Genomic DNA, 15,859 nt, shown 5'->3' on the forward strand with positions numbered 1-15,859 from the left:
TCTACAAAGTGAGTTCCAGGACAGCCAGGGCTACACAGAGAAACCCTGACTCAAACAAACAAACAAACAAAACAAAACAAACAACAATTGTTCCAGGCCCTTGTCCCTCCCAGTTGTAAACATGCAATTTTCTAGGGAATCTTATCAGAAACCTCCTTTACAGGGAAAAGACTAAATGCTGGTCTTTAACAGATTATAATTTTATTGGTAGAACTACCTTATAATCTTATTAATCAAAAGGTAGAGAAAAGAAAAAGGTTTCTTAGCACACTTTTTTTTTTTTTTGCCAGTCAGTCTCGCACTTTATTGCCGTTGTCATCTCAGGCCTTGACTGCATACTTGCGCTCTTTCCGCTGCTGCTTCTTGGTCTTCAGCTTCTCCTCGTGCTTGGTGAGCCGGCGGCGCATGGCTCTAGTCTTCTTGGGTCGCAGGTCCAGGAGCTTGTATTTCTTGCCCTTGTAGAACTTCCTGAGGTTTTCTTTTTGAGTCTGGTTAATAACAGCGAGGACTCGGGTGATGGATTTGCGAACGACTTGTATCTTTTGAAGAGCTTGGACGCGGCGCCGCCTGTCACTTCGGCGACCCGAAGCTGGGACAATTCCACCTTCAGATAGTCCAGTTGTTTCAACAGCTCCTCCTTCTTCTTGCCGCGCAGGTCCCGAGCCTTACTCTTGGCCATTTCGGCGTTGTTCCTTAGCAAACTTTTTAAGTATAACTCTAGAGAACTCCAAATGGGCGGTATAAGGCTAATGCTAAGAGGATTGAGACCCTCCCTTTAGAAGCCCTTATCTACACTTAAGTATGCCTTTTTTTGTTTGTTTCGTTTTTAAATGAGCATCTCTCTCTAACACTTGTGCTTAACGTTTGTATTAAAATCCCAGCACTCGGGAGGCAGAGGCAGGCTGATTTCTGAGTTCAAGGCCAGCCTGGTCTACAAAGTAAGCTCCAGGACAGCCAGGGCTACACAGAAAAACCCTGTCTCGAAAAACCAAAAAAAAAAAAAAGATCCTTAATAAAACCTCCAGTTGTTCCTTTCCAACTTGGGCCCGGCAGAATGGCTCCCGTAAAGAAGGGTAGCGAGAAGACGAAGAAGGGCCGTTCTGCTATCAATGAGGTGGTGACCCGAGAATACACCATCAACATTCACAAGCGCATCCATGGAGTGGGCTTCAAGAAGCGTGCTCCTCGGGCACACAAAGAAATTCGGAAGTTTTTATGAAGGAAATGGGGACACCAGATGTGCGCATTGACACCAGGCTCAATAAAGCCGTCTGGGCCAAGGGAATAAGGAACGTCCCTTATCGCACCGGAGTACGTTTGTCCAGAAAACGTAATGAGGATGAGTGCTACGCCCCGGTCGAGTCAACTGGACAAGCCGAGAGGCTTAAAAGTCACTCATGAGGCAAAAGAGTTTCAAAGAAGCTCTCCTCCTGGAGTCTAGCGTTCCCTACCCATACAGTAATTTTTCATTCCCGCGTTCCATTCCCGAGTTAGTCTAGTGTATGGATCCACGTGCTCTCTTTCAGTATTTTCCTATTATAAGTGCTTTTTAAAATTGAATTCTGACATGGCTTAAGCCTTCCACCAGTGTTCCAACAGTCCTAGAAATGTCCTTGAGCAAGATCATGGGCTTAGAATTCAGCAAGATTGTAAAAGCTAAGTCACTCCCTTACACAGGAATTTACCATCACTAAGGAAGAAGGAAGTTTCAGACCAAAGGAGAAACCAGAATAGATACTATACCAGAGTTACACCCATACACACACACACACACACACACACACACACACACACACACACACACACACACACACACACATACACACGTATTTACGATGGCCTAAGGGGAAGGTGGACTATACAAGAGACTAAAATAGGAACTATGGCAAGGACTCAAAGCTCTTGACCCTGGCTTCTAAGATTAGTGGAGCTTCTAATCTTAGGTGGAGCCCTTGTTGATCCCAGCTGTTATCAATGAATTCTATCCCAGGTGGTTCCCTTTAGACCTTTTGTGTTTGCATTCCTCTGTTTTATGTAAGATTTCGGTTACCTCAATTGTACCTTGCGAATATGTCACCCAACTTCCTTATTGTCCTCTGCATAAAAACTCTGATGCTCGAGTTGCAAAATTACATTCAGATTCTACACACGAACTCTCCTGTGTGTGTCTGTTTGTCACTCATTCATCCACGCTTTGCCCACCCGAATCGAGAGACCCCGTTCCACGCAGACACAGGGACCCAGAGGGTCTGCGGCAGATGAGGATTCACCAAAAAAGCTCTACGTGCTGGTAACCTATGTGCCTGTTACCACATTCAAAAATCTACAGACGGTCAATGTGGCTGAGAACTAACCTGCTGAATGCCAAATAAAGTTGCAGATCTGCCTTCAAAAAACAAAAACAAAAAACACAACAAAACCCCAAACACCCCCAAAACCCTCCAGTTGTCATTCATACTGACTTAACCTGAAATTTATTTCTTCATTGAAGTCACAAATCTAAGTTTGACTTGAATTGCAGATCTAGGGAACTCTTGTACAGTCTGAAATAATACAGTCTAGGGGTCTTGGTCAGGTCCATTTTCTCTGCCAATTAAAAGCAGGAAAATCTGAAATGCAACAGGTAGCCCCTGAGAAATCTGAAGCATCTCAGACAGAATCAGTGGGTGAAGGAAGGAGTTTACTGGGGTGAAGAAGCTGATACTCAGTGAAAAGGACCCTTTGCAAAATGGGACTCAGAAAGCTGACAATCCAGGCTCTTCTTGAGGCCTGAAAGTTTTAAAGTCTCTGAAGGATCTTTCTCCCCTACTAGAGGGTCGAAGATAATAAGATGGTTTTGTGTTTGATATGTCCTGATCTGGCTGGCCTTGAGCTTGGTGAGCCAGTCCATCAGCAGGGACCCTGCCTGTCAGTAAAGAAAACTGCCCGACTTTTACTTCAAGTCAGGAGGTTGAGCAAGAAGCTGGCCACCTTGGAAATTTGCTCCCTTTATTACCTAGCCACGGCCTCTCTCCCTGTCTGCCTGCCTACCAGGGAGTCTGTTTAACTTCTACTCTCCTCAGTCTGTTCAAAATGAGGTCATGGAACTGTATGTTTGCATATTGCTGACAGTGGGACTGCCACACAAGTGTATTTAACCAAAGTAGCTCGGAGAGCTCCAAGGCTCTCCTCTAGAATCATGGCACCTGGAGACTGGATTAGAGAAGGAGAAAATAGAGTCAATCTAGACACACACACACACACACACACACACGTGCGCGCACACACACACATGCACACCCACGTGCATGCACCTGACAACCTGACTTCCATCCCCATCCTTCCACATTCACATGGAAGAAGGAGAACTTCTGTAAGTTGTGTACACACATACATACTAAGTACAAGAAAAAACAATGTGAAAGATAAGTGTCTTTTGGACTTCCCACATGTTTCTTCCTCTTTCCTATGCTTGAAAGCATACATGCACCTTGACAAAGTAAGAGATTGCAGAGTTAAACAGACTTCCTAGTGGGCAGGCAGATAGGGTAAGGGCATGACTGGGTAATAAAGGTCGTGAGTTTCCAAGGTGGCTGGCTTTTCTCTCATCCTCTTAAGACAAAAGCCTGAGCCGGGCGTGGTGGCGCACGCCTTTAATCCCAGCACTCGGGAGGCAGAGGCAGGCGGATTTCTGAGTTCGGGGCCAGCCTGGTCTACAAAGTGAGTTCCAGGACAGCCAGGGCTACACAGAGAAACCCTGTCTCAAAAAACCAAAAAAAAAAAAAAAAAAAAAAAAAAAGACAAAAGCCTGACAACCTAAAGCAAAGGGGGCCTTTCAAGCACTTGTCTTCCACCAGCAGCATTCCTGAGGGAGCATCATATTTTTTATTTTATTTTATTATTTATTTATTTATTTATTTATTTATTTTGTTTTTTGAGACAGGCTTTCTCTATATAGCCCTGGCTGTCCTGGAACTCACTTTGTAGACCAGGCTAGGCTTGAACTCAGAAATCGGCCTGCCTCTGCCTCCCAGTTGCCGGGATTAAAGGCGTGCGCCACCACGCCCAGCGCATCATATCTTTCTTAATAAACCCCTTTCTTCAACTATTTATTTTGTCTGCTGCTATCTGAGGTGTTTTAGATACTCTGATTCTACCTGTGGGACCAAAGATTTTTCCTGCCCTTTAATTCTCTAACTGGTGGAGACCCTTAGATTATGTCAAAAGGAAAGCCGGCTGGTGACTGTATGACCACAAACAACTAATAAATGACAGTGAGTGTGAGAAAATAACTGTGCCAGCTAAAGTCAGAAAAATCTTTACAACGGTTTTGTTCTTTATCAGGTATGGACTACCTTCATGTTACTTCTATATCCTAATATTATTTGCAATCTAGTGAGGTTAGTTGGACAAATGAGAAACTATGATTCAGAGAGACCACACTGGTAGCTCATGATCTGTAACAACTTCTTCTTCAGTAGCACTTTTTCCTGCTGGTGTGCGTGTGTGTGTGTGTGTGTGTGTGTGTGTGTGTGTGTGATGTTAGAGGGGTCAAATTAAGAACAATGAAATTTTCAGGTGTTGGTGTTAGGATAAAGTGGCGAAACAGTATCTTTGGCGGTCCAAGTCCAAGGTGTGTTGCTAAGAAATCGTAAGAGATCATGCTATACAACAGATCTAACACAACAGGATAATTGGAGGAAGAGGGACAGTGAAAGGCTGTCTCCATGTGGGAACATGAGAGAGTGTGGGGTGGGGGGAAACAGACAAAGACAAAGAGAGACACTTGGGATGGGGGAGACCTCATAGGAAAAATACGTATCTTCTAGGACAGTAGAAACTCCTTGTGCTTTGCAGGTAGCAGGTGGTGCCTTATGCTGCTGCCACTGAGTAGGTGGAAGGAGAGTTGGCAAAGTGCCTAATTTATAACAGTTGGGAGAGCATAATCCCTTTAGACTTGATAGCAAATTAGATAATGATGTCTGTAAAACAGTGAGTGGCCATTGCAATAATATTATTCAGTCTCCCCAGAATATAATCCGCTAACTCTGGAAAGTAAAGAGTTTTGTGTTGATTTAATTGATTGATTGTCTTTGCTAAGTAGGAAAGCGCTATGCAGACCAGACCTGGAATTCAGAGATCAGTCTGCTTCTGCACCCCAAAGGCTGGATTAAAGGCATGTGGCACCATATCCAGACTAAGATAGGGGCAACTGATAAAATACAAGGTGTATACTTTTTTTTTTTTTTTTTAGTGTGTCTTATGCCACTTTAGCAGAATACTCTAGATTAGATAATTTATGTGAATATAACATATATATGCATCTGATATGTGTTTTCTGTGTTCTCACAGAGCAGCTGCTGGAAAGATAAAAGGTAGATGGATTCTGTGTGCGGGAGTGGTGAAATGAAGAGAACCTTCTGCTTCCAGCTCTTTTAATAGAGTCATTCGCAATTCAAGGAGACAGAGGTCTCAAAATCTAAGCACCCAGGACTCCTCCCAATACACAACAGTCTCACACTGGTGATTAGGATTCCAGTGCACAAAGATAAAGGTTCCCATTCAGATCACAGCACTAGCTGAATCTGAGTTTCAGGTAATAATAGTATGTTTAGTATAATTATGTTCCTAATGTTGCATAGTAGATATCCTGCTATTGTCGCATGCAAAGTAGCTTGAAACAAGAATTCTGATTTCCAAAAGCCAATCATCTCAGAACAGAAGCAGAATTTTCTTTCAGGATCACAATCTTACCATTTTTAAAAGAAAAGCTTGGAGAAGCCAAGGTCATGAACCAGAGTCCAAGAAATAAATAAGGACACTAGAGTTTCCCCACTACTTAGAAAGGAGAATCATTTCTAGGTTAACAGCCTTGCACGTTTCCTCCTTCATCTTTTTAACTTTGCTTCAAAATAGACTTACGAAAAGGACACACTGACTTCCTATGTGGAGTGAGAGCAAACCCGTATGCATATAGCTTTGCAACCTGCAGATCTTGCTTTTTCCTCTACAGTTTGCTCTGTTCTGCCCTCTCTTTGACACTGGGGACAGGGAGGTGAATGAATATGGATGGGTCACTTCAACACATAAACCTAAGGCTCTCAGTAAACAGAAGGATCTGACACAAATAAAGGGATTTCCCTTCTTTACGTGGTAGGTGATGTGCTTATAATTAGTCAATTACGCTGGTAGATTGTGATGTTATAATCATTTCTTAAAGTGATTAAAAAATATTTAGTTGTCCACCCTCAAGAGGGAATGTTAATAGCTCATTCAACAAAAGGCTGGTCAAGTGAAGCAGTGGGAGCGGAGAAGGAACAAAGAAATCTGTAACTGGTTGTGATCAATTAGTTGTAAACACCACTACTCTCGGACCAACCGAAAGTCAAACTCATACTTGTAGATATATAAGGTTTACAATATTCACCCTTTACAAGTCATGGTGGATTATGAGCTGAAACTGTTAAAAATATGTTTGTGTATTCCAAATATATACCTCATACGTAATAATAAAACAACAGAAAAGTATTTAATTTAGAAGAAAAATCTATTTACAATTCAATGACCTTACAGGGCTTCCGGATAACGTCTGATTCAAAGCATGCTGGGTAATCGGTATGCAAAATAGCTCCCCCCGCCCCCTCCCCCCCCCCCCCCGCCCCCGCTACAATTGCAGGAATCCTGAGAGTATTAAAAGCGGTGAATTAAGAAAGTAAGTTTTAGAGCCGGGCGTGGTGGCGCACGCCTTTAATCCCAAAGTGAGTTCCAGGACAGCCAAGGCTACACAGAGAAACCCTGTCTCGAAAAACCAAAAAAAAAAAAGAATATCTGCCAAGCATGTGAAACCTTAAAGGAAATTAAAGTTAAGAAACTTTGCTCCATCCAGGAGTGAGGGAACTCTACCGGGGGAGAAAAAGTACGAATTTTCTTGCCGTTTTTCTTGCCGTTTCCTTCAGAAGCCATCAATGTTTAACAAACAATAAAAAATAAACAGCAATGAAAACCAGACAATGCTATATGAAGCACAAAAGTTGACATTTTACTAAAATAACTGATATGATATTCATAGCATTCTCTGGAATAGCAGTGCTGCTCTATAGAGAACTACTATTCTAAAGAGAAGTCAGGAGCTAGCAAATGGCTCAGCAATCAGAGGACAGGTACTGTAGTGGAACAGCCAGAGTGCAAACACCAAGCTACCAATGGTGGAATGAAAAAATAACTTCCTTCCAGTTCTCTAACTATACACTGATATAGGCTGAAAGATAGACATAGAAATAACACACACACACACACACACACACACACACACACACACACACACACTACTTAATTAAAAAAAGGAATTCAAGTAAGTTAGTATTCACATAAAAATTAAGGAAAGGGCCAGCAGAGATGGCTGAGTAGGTAAGAACACTGACTGTTCTACCAGAGGTCCTGAATCAATTCCCAGCAACCACATGGTGGCTCACAACCATCTGTAATGGGATCTGATGCCCTCTTCTGGTGTGTCTGAAGACAGCTACAGTGTACTCATATAAATAAATATTAAAAAAAAATTAAAGAAAGGAGGAAATAAGGATTTTGTGGACATGTTTTTAATCCCAGTCCTAGACACTGATGTACATACAGACTCAGTAGGAGAAGGAAAAAAAATGTGTTTATAATGCACTTATTTCCTTATTTCTCTTGACTTTCTGCTTTTTCCATTCCAATTTTCTTAAATTTCCATGTTCACTGTTGTTGGGGGTTCAGCCTCCACACAGGATAGGAGTTCTCAACTGGAAGCAGGAATATCTGGAAGATGCATAATAAATATAAAGACTGCTTTTTGAAATAAACTGACAGGCAATTTTTCAAGGCTTAGAGTTTCTCTCCCTCTCTTCTCTCTTCTCTCTCTCTCTCCCCATACATACCTCATATTCTCGCCTCACTAACTCTTCACATGCTCTTCTCATGTTCTCTACGTTCACCTCACATGCTTTCTCACTTGCTCAATAGCCATTCTCTTGCCCCAGTCTTTCATTGATACTCCAAGAGCAGATAAAACAAAACAAAACAAAACCCCAAAACATTGTATAATCATTGCCAAATTAAATTCAAAAGAATAACCACATCCCACAAAGAATTAATTAAAATTATTCCCTAAAGTTTCAAGCTTTTCCTATTTCCAGGCTTTTGGCCAAAATAATAATAATTGCAAACTTATCATTAATTAAACTTTCACTTTTGACTTATACTTCAGAGCTCAGAGCTCCGAGCTTGAAGTTTCCTGTGAAGCTCTACTGATAAATGACCATGGCAAAGCTGCCAGGCAGTGGCCAGAAAGAATCAAGTTAACCCTTAACTCAGTAGTTCTGCTAGATTTGTGCTTCTGTACATTGCACACAATGATGCTCCGAAGCGTCCCAGTGTTTCGATTTAGTTTTACTAGTATATAATTTTATGTATTCTGTACTTTCTTATCCAGGAACCACTTTCAAATGTTGTGCAAAGCTTATTTCATAACTTCAATAGCTTTTTTTTTTTTCTTCTTGGGGTCCCAATGTTGGCTCTGAATCATTTTCTAATAATTTCTTCACACTTTCTTTGAAAGTCAAACATTGATATGGAACTACTATAGTGCAGTTATTGCATTGTTTCCAAGATAAGAACACACATCATGCAACTGGGTCATTAGGACTGTGCTCTGCTGGGCCCCTATGTCCCAATTTTCAATTGTTAGAGAACCATTTCATCGAGGAACCTCTAGTTTAATAGAATTAACCGGAGCAGAAGGAGAAAGAAATAGGAAACTCAGATATAGTAATTATGCACACCAAGGCCAAATGAAAAGCAGTCCTGCACAAACGAAATAGAAATAGGCAATGTCCAGAATAAGGTCAAGTAATAGAGAAAAAACTATTTTTTAGAAGAGCTGCCATAAGACACTGAGATGTCGCCACCGCGACCTACTGATGGCACTCCCTGTCATGGTATGCTGTACCCATCACATTGTTAGATTTTTTTTTCCTTTTTTGGCATTCGACATCTCTACTTTGCTGTGTTTCTAACATTAGGTTCATTTTTTCATTTTAAAGAATATTAAAAATAATTTTCTTATTGGTTCCTAGCGGATTTCATGTAATACTACCCTTAACCAGTAATTTCCGGGGGAGGGGAAGCTGAGGAGAACTGGATCATAGTACTACTAGGACTGGCACAACGTGGGGGTTCGGGGTTCCGGGTTCCGGGTCGGCGGCGAGTGTCGGTTCCCGGCGCGCCCGGCAGGTGTCGCCGTGTCACGGGAGTCCGGTGCGAGGCAGGGAGGGAGGGAGGGAGGGAGGGAGGGAGGGAGGGAGTGAGTGAAGAGTGTTGTTCGGGCGTAGTAGGGAGCGTAGTTAGTTGTTGTTGTTGTGTTTGTGAGTGCGGGCTTGCGTTGTGAGTGCGGTGTGTGTGAGGTGAGGCTGCGCTGGTGGTGTGTGGGCTGTGGTGAGGTAGGAGTGTGGGGGCGTGTCGGGTGTTGTGTCGTCATCGTTGGTAGGGTTGAAGTAGGGCCTAGCGGCCGGCGTCCGCTGCCGGTAGTGGTGGCGCACGCCGGTAGGATTTGCTGAAGGAGGCAGAGGCAGGAGGATCACGAGTTCGAGGCCAGCCTGGGCTACACATTTTTTTCACCCTCCGCTCCTCGCCCTTTCCTCAACACACTTTTCACACCCACCCCCCTGCGCTCCTCCTCTTCTTTGCACTCTTCTTCACACCCGAGGCCCACCCGCGGCCCCGGCACCACCACAACTGCACACGCCCACACCACACTTGGATGCCTCACACCCTTGCCAGCTCACGCGCTCTCAACAGCCTCTGTCCACAATACCGACCCACACCCACACCCACACCCACACCCACACCCACACCCACGCCCACGCCCACACCACCCCACCCCACCGGGACCTTCATGCTCTTCCTGACCTTCATGCCCCTTCACTCCCTTCTCCTTCGCCTCGCCTTGCTTCCCTTTGCTCCACGAACAAATACACGGAACACACACACACACACACACACACACACACACATACACACACATACAAGCAGAGCACGGTGTGCCTTCTCCTCGCAAAACACGCTCGCACTGGACTCCTTGGACAGCTCCCTTGCGCCTACTCTGGGCAAAAGCTCCACCAGGGAGGGCAGCGTCCCGACCACACCAATACTCTCTTTGGCCCTGCCCTTCGCCCCCCTTGCCACAACACAACCACTCCTTTTGCCTCGCCCTTGCCGTTGGCCTTGGCCTTTGCTTCATTTGGGCTTCCATGTGTTCCATTCCAACACATGCCTCGCCTCCTCCCTTTTGTCTTTTAGCAAACTCTTTTCAGACCCTTGCCCCAGTTCTTCTCCAACACATTTTTTGTTCTTACAGGAAGGAAGAAAGGAAGGAAGGAAGGAAGGAAGCTAACACTATCATTTGCAGGCCTACTACCAGGCAAAGGTCTTTTATTTTTGCCTTGGCTGCCTTGCCTTGAACCATTGTCACATCAGCTACAGGTAGTTGGTAGAATGGCCAAGCCTGTTTACCAAAGAGCAAGACTAATAGGAGGAACAACAATATGAACTAACCAGTACCACCCCCCACCCCCAGAGCTGTGTTGCATATGTAACAGAGGATGGCCTAGTCGGCCATCAATGAGAGGAGAGGCCCTTGGTCTTGCAAAGATCATATGCCCCAGTAGAGGGGTATGCCTGGGCCAGGAAGCAGGAGTGGGTGGGTTGGGGAGCAGGGCGGGGGCAGGGTATAGGGGACTTTGGGGATAGCATTTGAAATGTCAATGAAGTGAATATCTAGTAATAATAATAAAAAAGCAAGACTAGCAAAAGGGAGCCTGAGTCCTGTTGAAGCAGATTCCTCTATTGCCTCGCTGGGATCCTTACTCTGCGACCCCCGGTGCTTGCAGAGACTCTCCCAACCCACCATGCCCCACCCTCGCACCCCTCGATCCCAATCTCAACCCATCCACTACTCCACCACTCCACCGGAGACCGCCCAGAACTCCCACCTCGGTGGGCCCAGTCAACTCTGTCCTTACAGTCTGCCAAGGCCAGCATGGACCCCACAGCGTTAACTGAGGAAGGCTGAGTGAGGAATTGGCAGGGTTGGGGGTGGGGTGGGGCCTACTCTCCACTTTACTCTAAGGGAATAAAGTTTCACATATTGGGGCAGGGGAGGCACTCCCTGTGATCGAGAGAGGGTTGCTGAACCCTGGAAAATGTAAAGAGTAAAGGGGCTGGGGGGGGGGAAATCACAAACACAGACACCAACACACACACACACACACACACACACACAAACACACACACACACAGAGTGTAGAAAGCAAGAAACTCCAACAGCTTCACACATACACATAAGTTCGTACATTCACACAGACAGCACCGACAGACAGATAGACAGGCAGACATATCAGTTGGATGGAGCGAGCTCCAATAAGCAGGCTCCAACCGTTTTACCCACACCCACATCTCCATAGCCACATCTCCACATGTGCACATTTGGTGGATGGAAACGTGCTGGTGCCAAGAACATTGTTTTTGTTGTTTTGTTTCTTGTTTTTCTCTCACCCTTTTTATACCACCCAAGACAGCACTCTCTGTGTGTAAGAAGATTACCTCGTAGCCACAGGTCACATATTCTCTAAAAGTCATCACCCCAGAAACATATTCTTCCAAAACCAGATTAAAATCATCCCACAAAAGGAAACTACAGGAGTCTTGATGACATATTTTTGTTTTGACATTCACGCCTAAGAAACATTTGCCATCCTTCTTTCTCTCCACAAGTTGGACTTAACTCTCGTCTTAACTGATGAACAAAGTTTAAGGCAATCATCGAGCCTAGGTTAGCAAGTGTTTTTTGTTTGTTTGTTTTTTTTTTTTTCTATGCTTCTTGACTGGTGACACTTTGTATTTAGCAGGAGACCGATCATCATGTGTTGTACACCTTTCGTTTCCTTTCCTTTTGTTTTGTTTCGTTTGGAAGTGTTGTTGTTCAGGTAATCTGGGCAATCGCCTACCCTCTATTCTGACACTCCTCCTAATAGAACGATTTGCTGTTTATTCCTAGCCGTGTGTCTCTTTGAGGTGCACACCGAGCACTTAACGGCCACAGGCTTAGATCACAAGATCCAGGAAGTCAGGCCCAAGGTTGAACGGATGCTCTCTGTGAGCAGGAACTTGTCCCAGGCCTAATTTTCTTGCTCCTACGAGTACATGCTTGGAAGGCACGGAAGCTCATGTGCTCCTTCTCTCAAGGATGCAGCTCTCTTGCTGTTCTATGAGGAAGGGGAACATTCTAGTCTTGATCCCGAAGTAGACTTTCTGTCGACTACCCTAAGTCTCCCCAAACCCCCGCCCCCCATTATTTAAATCCAACTAACTTCCTGAAAGGACTTAGACCAAATCAAGGAATTGCATCTGATCATGAATTCATCTCAACAGCATTATCTCAAGAGGATTCCTCCTCAGGTTGATCCGCAAGACTCTGGCCCATCAGAGCAGGGGTTGGGTTGGGTTGGGTTGGGTGTGGTGTGGTGGGGTGGGGTGGGGTGGGGTGGGGTGGGGTGGTGGGCATCACCCAGGAGGGCAATCACAGGAGGTTGCAGGCAATGAGTGTCTTGCCTTGCCCAATCCCAGCACACCAGGGCCATGAGGGATCTAGCAAAGAGAGGCAGGAGAAGACAGGCCCCTCAGGAGTAAGAAGCCATGCTGGGCCAAAGGTCCTGGGGCCCTGCTTCTCCAGGATACACCCAGCAGAGCCGAGCACAAGTCTGGGCCGGTGGACCGGTGGGGCGATTCCAGGAGGCTCACTTGCCCACTGTAGTTCTTCCTGCGAGGCTAGCACGGGAGGGAAGTCCCAGTCCGCGTGGGCGTGGGGTCCCGAGTGTGGGGAACTGTGTGGGTCCAAGTGGAGGGGCTGGCTCCTGGCCCCGGGGACTGACTGTGGTCAGGGTGGTCTCGTGGCCCAAGGCCCAGGCCTTCCAGAAAGGGAAGAAAGAAAAGCAGAGCTGTGGGTGTTGGAGGAGCACCAGGTGGGAGCACGGGGTGCTCCCGCTGAGCCTCCGGGCTCGCTTGAGGAGTGGAGGGAGAAGTGTGAGCGAGGCCTCGAGGTCCGGGAGGACGGAGGTCCGGTGGAGACGAAGGCCAGCGAGCGTTGGGAGTTTGCGGTTTTGGTGTTGCTCGGTCGCCAGCGAGGAGAGGCCAAGGTGTCCGAGCAAGGCGTCTTTGTGCCTTGCGGTGCGGGGTGGTGCGGGTGCTTGTTGTGAGCGTTGTCCGAGAGAGTTGTGATCGGGCGGCAAGAGTCGTCGGTCGGTCGGCACGTGGGGGTTCGGGGTTCCGGGTTCCGGGTCGGCGGCGAGTGTCGGTTCCCGGCGCGCCCGGCAGGTGTCGCCGTGTCCCGGGAGTCCGGTGCGAGGCAGGGAGGGAGGGAGGGAGGGAGGGAGGGAGGGAGGGAGTGAAGAGTGTTGTTCGGGCGTAGTAGGGAGCGTAGTTAGTTGTTGTTGTTGTGTTTGTGTGTGCGGGCTTGCGTTGTGAGTGCGGTGTGTGTGAGGTGAGGCTGCGCTGGTGGTGTGTGGGCTGTGGTGAGGTAGGAGTGTGGGGGCGTGTCGGGTGTTGTGTCGTCATCGTTGGTAGGGTTGAAGTAGGGCCTAGCGGCCGGCGTCCGCTGCCGGTAGTGGTGGCGCACGCCGGTAGGATTTGCTGAAGGAGGCAGAGGCAGGAGGATCACGAGTTCGAGGCCAGCCTGGGCTACATATTTTTTTCACCCTCCGCTCCTCGCCCTTTCCTCAACACACTTTTCACACCCACCCCCCTGCGCTCCTCCTCTTCTTTGCACTCTTCTTCACACCCGAGGCCCACCCGCGGCCCCGGCACCACCACAACTGCACACGCCCACACCACACTTGGATGCCTCACACCCTTGCCAGCTCACGCGCTCTCAACAGCCTCTGTCCACAATACCGACCCACACCCACACCCACACCCACACCCACACCCACGCCCACACCACCCCACCCCACCGGGACCTTCATGCTCTTCCTGACCTTCATGCCCCTTCACTCCCTTCTCCTTCGCCTCGCCTTGCTTCCCTTTGCTCCACGAACAAATACACGGAACACACACACACACACACACACACACACACACACACACACACACACATACACACACATACAAGCAGAGCACGGTGTGCCTTCTCCTCGCAAAACACGCTCGCACTGGACTCCTTGGACAGCTCCCTTGCGCCTACTCTGGGCAAAAGCTCCACCAGGGAGGGCAGCGTCCCGACCACACCAATACTCTCTTTGGCCCTGCCCTTCGCCCCCCTTGCCACAACACAACCACTCCTTTTGCCTCGCCCTTGCCGTTGGCCTTGGCCTTTGCTTCATTTGGGCTTCCATGTGTTCCATTCCAACACATGCCTCGCCTCCTCCCTTTTGTCTTTTAGCAAACTCTTTTCAGACCCTTGCCCCAGTTCTTCTCCAACACATTTTTTGTTCTTACAGGAAGGAAGAAAGGAAGGAAGGAAGGAAGGAAGCTAACACTATCATTTGCAGGCCTACTACCAGGCAAAGGTCTTTTATTTTTGCCTTGGCTGCCTTGCCTTGAACCATTGTCACATCAGCTACAGGTAGTTGGTAGAATGGCCAAGCCTGTTTACCAAAGAGCAAGACTAATAGGAGGAACAACAATATGAACTAACCAGTACCACCCCCCACCCCCAGAGCTGTGTTGCATATGTAACAGAGGATGGCCTAGTCGGCCATCAATGAGAGGAGAGGCCCTTGGTCTTGCAAAGATCATATGCCCCAGTAGAGGGGTATGCCTGGGCCAGGAAGCAGGAGTGGGTGGGTTGGGGAGCAGGGCGGGGGCAGGGTATAGGGGACTTTGGGGATAGCATTTGAAATGTCAATGAAGTGAATATCTAGTAATAATAATAAAAAAGCAAGACTAGCAAAAGGGAGCCTGAGTCCTGTTGAAGCAGATTCCTCTATTGCCTCGCTGGGATCCTTACTCTGCGACCCCCGGTGCTTGCAGAGACTCTCCCAACCCACCATGCCCCACCCTCGCACCCCTCGATCCCAATCTCAACCCATCCACTACTCCACCACTCCACCGGAGACCGCCCAGAACTCCCACCTCGGTGGGCCCAGTCAACTCTGTCCTTACAGTCTGCCAAGGCCAGCATGGACCCCACAGCGTTAACTGAGGAAGGCTGAGTGAGGAATTGGCAGGGTTGGGGGTGGGGTGGGGCCTACTCTCCACTTTACTCTAAGGGAATAAAGTTTCACATATTGGGGCAGGGGAGGCACTCCCTGTGATCGAGAGAGGGTTGCTGAACCCTGGAAAATGTAAAGAGTAAAGGGGCTGGGGGGGGGGAAATCACAAACACAGACACCAACACACACACACACACACACACAAACACACACACACACAGAGTGTAGAAAGCAAGAAACTCCAACAGCTTCACACATACACATAAGTTCGTACATTCACACAGACAGCACCGACAGACAGATAGACAGGCAGACATATCAGTTGGATGGAGCGAGCTCCAATAAGCAGGCTCCAACCGTTTTACCCACACCCACATCTCCATAGCCACATCTCCACATGTGCACATTTGGTGGATGGAAACGTGCTGGCGCCAAGAACATTGTTTTTGTTGTTTTGTTTCTTGTTTTTCTCTCAGCCTTTTTATACCACCCAAGACAGCACTCTCTGTGTGTAAGAAGATTACCTCGTAGCCACAGGTCACATATTCTCTAAAAGTCATCACCCCAGAAACATATTCTTCCAAAACCAGATTAAAATCATCCCACAAAAGGAAACTACAGGAGTCTTGATGACATAT

The 15,859-nt window shown here is 47.0% G+C and overlaps 2 pseudogenes; one reads left to right on the top strand and one right to left on the bottom strand.

Moving 5' to 3' along the window:
* Positions 1-320: 320 nt before the first annotated feature.
* LOC110297055 (large ribosomal subunit protein uL29 pseudogene) lies at positions 321-685 on the bottom strand (annotated as a pseudogene).
* Positions 686-1,033: 348 nt separating this feature from the next.
* On the top strand, positions 1,034-2,353 carry LOC110296934 (large ribosomal subunit protein eL31-like; annotated as a pseudogene).
* Positions 2,354-15,859: the final 13,506 nt, after the last annotated feature.

This window comes from Mus caroli, unplaced genomic scaffold (assembly GCF_978045245.1).
Source record: "Mus caroli unplaced genomic scaffold, Mus_caroli_1 scaffold_7, whole genome shotgun sequence".
In the NCBI taxonomy this organism is placed as follows: Eukaryota; Metazoa; Chordata; class Mammalia; order Rodentia; family Muridae; genus Mus; species Mus caroli.